The 5,469-nt window shown below is 49.5% G+C and overlaps 1 long non-coding RNA gene across 1 annotated transcript; it reads right to left on the reverse strand.

Moving 5' to 3' along the window:
* Positions 1-1,202: 1,202 nt before the first annotated feature.
* LOC121023010 (uncharacterized) lies at positions 1,203-2,860 on the reverse strand. Its single transcript, XR_005787212.1, has 2 exons — positions 2,587-2,860; positions 1,203-1,257 (listed from the first exon to the last, which is right to left on the reverse strand). It is a non-coding gene; the product is annotated as an uncharacterized LOC121023010 (long non-coding RNA).
* Between the last annotated feature and the right edge of the window lie 2,609 nt (positions 2,861-5,469).

Here is a 5,469-nt window from a genome sequence, read left to right on the forward strand (position 1 = left end):
CAGGTCACCCAGCTGTTGGAAAACACAGAGGGAGACCAGAACAATCACCGAGGTCATCGCCAGGCAGCTTTGGCCATTTCCTCCAAGGAACACACCACCACTACACTTCTCATGACTTCCTGTTTCCAGACTGAGATCCCCAGGACAGTTGGGAGAATGTGTTATTCACCACTGTATTCGGGGTTCCTAGCACCGAGCCAAGCACTGAGGAGGCCCTCAGGGACTTCCTTTCACTGATCAAATACAAGTTGCTGCCAATCTCTGACCATCTCAACTCCATTCCAGTCACAAATGTGCTTTCTCCCAAGAGGTAGCGAATCCCCTCCCTCAGAGAGGAACCTGCCCTACCCTCTCCATGTCCCAGGACACTGCCCTGTGGTGAGCTCTGATGAAGACGGGGTTCTCCTCGGGGATTCCTCCCAATGGCTCACTCTGTCATTGGGAAGAGATGTCCTGGGCCTGGCCCCCCACTCCAATCCTCTGCTCTGTCACAACACAACACCCCAGTGCAGGAGAGCTACCACATTGTGTTTGCATCGTTCTCCCACTGCTTTGTCCTCCTCGGGAAATCGTATTGAGTTCCAAGTTCTGAACACAGCCTCAGAAAAATGAAGCACTCAACCAATAGTCAAGAAAATCACTGGTCAACAGATATTATGTGTAAAGCCTTCCACGCTCCTGACCAGAAATTCAGAAGAATATTATTCCTATTATGACTTCAGATGCAAGGGTCCCCTCTCCTGGCCCCTCCTGCCCTTAGGGCAAAACGATTTGTGGTAAGAATGGACATCTCCAAATCTGATCCAAACGCCACTGATCCCTCCAAACCCACACTTCCTTGGAGGCCATCCACTGTCAGGGCAGCTCCAACGTCGAAGCTCGGGGACTGGGGCAGAGTCTCATGGTCACACCATCCTACCCTTAGAAACGGTGCTTCCCGGCAGTGCAAACCAACCCCCGTCCGTCCTGTGGGGCTCCCTGGCAGATGCACCGTTCACTGTGGAGTGCCTTACACCCCCAGTCCTCACTGCTCACCTCAGGCTGCTCCCTGCAGGGTTGGATGCTACTGTACGCATTCCTCAGTTTCTCCAGATTGTTCTGAGCTCAACTTGCCCGTATTCTCAGGTCCTTGGGCAACCACCGTTCCACCATTACCTTGTCCTTCTCCGGGTTATTCTCATGCTCCACACCTGCTGATTTTCTGTCTTCCATAGGCTCCCTCGGTCCTCTGTTTCCAGTGTGGGCTCAGCCGGGCTCCTGCAGGAGACACACAGACAAGGGACCAAGTCAGGTCTCAGCCGCAGTCCCCAGAACACGTTTAACAGGCACCTCAGTCCCTCGTGCTCTCAGAGAGACTGAGCGGCAAGGGACTTTGGAGAAGTGAATAACAACCTTATGTTGCAGAGGAAGAAACTGAGGCCCTGAGAGATGAGGAGATTTTCCCAAACTTCCTCATCACTTGATGGCAGCAGACACACCAACAGGTGTCTTGGCCGCAAGCTTCCCTTGGACTCTCCTATCACACCCTCCAGGAACCCACATCTGAATTTCAGGGACACTGATTAAACATCAGTACCCCTTCCCCCGCCCCCCATTAAAACAAAAATGTCGCAAGGACCTTTCCTGGGACGGTTCCTTGTCACACCTCTACAGGCCTGTAGTTTATACTCAGTTGATTTTCAAGGCTGGCTGACACAATGGGCCCAAGGAACTCAACAATTAAGTAAAATTCATCACAGCAGATATTAAAATGTATTGATGTGGTTATCTATAAGACACCGATCTCCTGGGCTGGAAAATCATCTTTCTGACAGCGGGCGCTCTGCGTGCCCTGTTCATCCCGTCTCCGCAGCACCTCCATTAAGAGCCTGCCAGGGAAAACGTTCAGTAAATTCTTGTCAAGCAGATAAATAACAGTTATCAGGAACAACTGCCTTTTACCGATCTCTAGTCCCAAACATAGTTCCAAACAAACCCTATCCAGGGTCTGTGCTGAAGCGACAAAAGCACAGCCTTAAGAAAAGCAGGCCCGGGGCGCCTGGGTGGCGCAGTAGGTTAAGCGTCCGACCTCAGCCGGGTCACGATCTCTCGGTCCGTGAGTTCGAGCCCCGCATCGGGCTCTGGGCTGATGGCTCGGAGCCTGGAGCCTGTTTCCGATTCTGTGTCTCCCTCTCTCTCTGCCCTCCCCCGTTCATGCTCTGTCTCTCTCTGTCCCAAAAATAAATAAAAAACGTTGAAAAAAAAATTTTAAAAATAAAGAAAGAAAGAAAGAAAGAAAGAAAGAAAGAAAGAAAGAAAGAAAGAAAAGCAGGCCCAGATTCCAAAACCAGCTTGACCACATGTCACATACGCTTCAGTGGATGATTTCAGTATCTCTTGGAGCATATTTATCGCATGTATAATAAGAGAAGAATGTATACTGTAAGGTAGAGAAATCAGCATGAACCACGAGAGTATTGGATCAGAAAATGTGAGATCATGCAGCACACAGGGGTAGCAAACCTGCAAGGAGAATGAGAGAGCAGGCATCCGAGAAATTCATCTGACAGAAGTCCTCTAGCAGCAGGAGGGCGAGGACTATCTTACCTTAAGCAATCTGAATCACGGCACCAGAAGTGTTACCAGTGGGAGATTCTGCATTGTGTGAATGGAGAGCTCAGTGCTTAGATTCCCCGTGAATGACTGACGTGAGGATCCGTGCCCGAATGAAGACAGTGACGGGGTACCCGGCTGGCTCAGTCGGTAAACCATGCGACTCTTGATCTCGGGGTTGGAAGCTCAAGCCCCACATTGGCGGTGCGCCTACTTAAAATATAACATGAAAATAAAAGCAAAGTATGCTACCAGCCCGTGGAAGGACAGTAGGCCAGTAGATGAAGGACAGCACATTCTCAAGATGGGAATGCAGGCAGGCCCAGAGGGGCAACAGCACCAGGGTCACGGGTGTCTTTTCGTCTTCTGTTTGCAGAGGTTATGGGTCATAGCTGGTGTGGTCTCCAACTGAAGTTGTTTCCAATCATCTAAGGAACTTGTCCTATCGGTCAGGAGGGGCAGTTTTTGGCTCTACAAGGTTGTTGCTGGAACTGTCATGGTCATCTTCCCCTCCCGGGGGATCAAAACCACAGGGTCAATATTTTATGATGAAGCCATCGGGCATTGTAGGACACAAGCTAGAAAGTAGGGCACATGCCGTGTCCCTGCTCTTCTAGTCCCAGGAGGCGGGAAACCACAAAACCACTCTCTACCACCACCCTTGCCTCCAGCTCCCGTCCAGCTGCCTACTCTATCAATTTAACACCTGGGACAACCCATGTAGGAACATTCCTTTTGACCCATTTGGAAATGAGAAATGGAGCCACAGAACGATTCAAGAGACTTCGTCAATGTCACACTTTTGCCACCAGGTTTGCACCTACAGCTTGTGAGGCCAGAGTGCTCTCTTTTCTTGTTCTCTACGTTAGGGATGTCCAGGGAGAAAGAACAAGGCCAGCCCCCAATGCCCTGAACTCTGCACTCCCGGCTTGACTGTGTTGTTCTCATGCTGGAAAGCGAGGATCTGAGATACAGAATACCAACCTGAGATAAGACTGCTTTGAGACCTTAATAAAACGAGACAAAACAAGGCTACCTCACAATATTGTTCAGGCCAGACAACAGCCAGGTCACAGTGAAATTTACAACGTCCCCAACATCTTCTTTTCATAAGGAAATGCTATCGCTTCTTTACTACAAGCATAGAATGTCCAATGCTAATAGGCTTCGATATAGAACAAACCCTGCTTACTTCCATCAGCCCCCACCCACATCAACCAACCAAAGCCCAAATCCTATAATAGATCCTCTCATTGAGACCTTGGGGTGTGTTCTTTCTGGCTGTAAGCAATAAAAATCCCAACCTCTTTAGTGAGAGGTGTCTTCCTGGCAATTTGGCTTAAAGGAATTAACACCGGCCTTCCAGGAATGAGTAGCTGTAAACACCCAGCCTCAGGAAGAAAGGTTACATTGTCTGGGAGATGCCTAGGCTCTGGGGCTCCAGACCTGATTTTTATCTTAAAAACTAAAAGAAAATAAAACACTCTCTCCACCAAACCCCCTTGGTAACTAACATGAAACTTAGGCGCTCAGGCAGGATGTTTTTCTCCACATCTGATTTAAGATAGAGATTAAGGATAAGGATAAGGTTAAGAAAGAAGCTAGTTAAGAGAGAATGTGTAGCACACATGTAGCTTCCCAGGGCCTGGGATCACTTAAAACCCAGTATTCCTAGCTGGGCTTGAAGCTCCAAGCCTTCAGTTGCAGATGATGAGCTCTCTCTTGACCCAACCAAAGGCAGGCGCTGATCCTCTCCCTGGCCTCTCTAGCCCCAAGTTGCCACTCTGGGCTCTTCTGCCTTGTCTAACTCCATCACCTCAGAAGATATGGAGCCCATGAGGCTCCTGGCTGGCTCCGTTGGTAAGCCCGTGACTCTTGATCTCAGGGTTGTAAATTCAAGCCCAGATTGGGTGTAGAGATTACTAAAAATGAAATTCAAAACAAACATACAAAAAGAAGACATGGAGCCCCAAAACAGTGTTGCCGTATCTACAGCTATGTGACATCAGAGCATCACAAAATCTTCTGTTGTCTACAACGTCGCAGGACTCTCCCATGCCACGTTCAGGAGATGCTACATTTTAGTAATTAGTCAATATCAAGGCGTCCTCACCCCATCCAACTGAAACGTATGCTGTTCAGAATGCATTTGTCCGTGTTGTGTAGCAAAAGCCGAACTCGGTTAGGCGCCTGGCGGTCTCGGTAAAGCACAAGGAGGAATTGGCAGGTTCCTTCCATCTCGTCTCCTTCACATGGGTGCCTGGCCCTTCCCTTCCTTTCTCCTCCCACAACACTGTGGGGTGCTGGTCTCCACTCCTTCGCCCCCCCCCCCCCCCCCCCCACCCCCGGCGAGTGAGAGACTCACATGACATCTCTTTTTCACCCAGAAATCCCACTCCTTGTATCTGTGCTTACCAGACACACCTTCTGGGTCTTTCTTCATTTTGTTCCCTTAAAGTTTTGGCTGACTTCTAGAATATATCCGTGGCATATATTTGGCGAATCTTTTTGTTTTTGTTCTTATTCCTACTATTGATGGTTTCATTTTCAAGAGCTATTTTTCTACACCGGTCTCACAACCAGGGAGCATCCAAGGCCTGAGGCCTTAGAATCCACACTGGGCCTGAACCTAGAGGGTAATGACATCACTTCCTGCCTGGTAGGCCAGCAGGCCATTGGCCAGGAGGGTGGGATGGGCGGGGAGAGGTGTGGGGGAGCATCATTCCCATGGGAGTGGCAGCCAAGGAACCCATGTAAAGGGGCCTGTCTCCTGTGGATGAGGCTTGACAGTGGCTGCTGTTTAGGCTTCTGTTGCTCACAGACTCTAGGACCTGATACTCTAGGACTGCTACCTGATTTGCTTGCAAGTCTGGGTAG

Source organism: Herpailurus yagouaroundi, unplaced genomic scaffold (genome assembly GCF_014898765.1).
Source record: "Herpailurus yagouaroundi ecotype Mexico unplaced genomic scaffold, PumYag 488, whole genome shotgun sequence".
In the NCBI taxonomy this organism is placed as follows: Eukaryota; Metazoa; Chordata; class Mammalia; order Carnivora; family Felidae; genus Herpailurus; species Herpailurus yagouaroundi.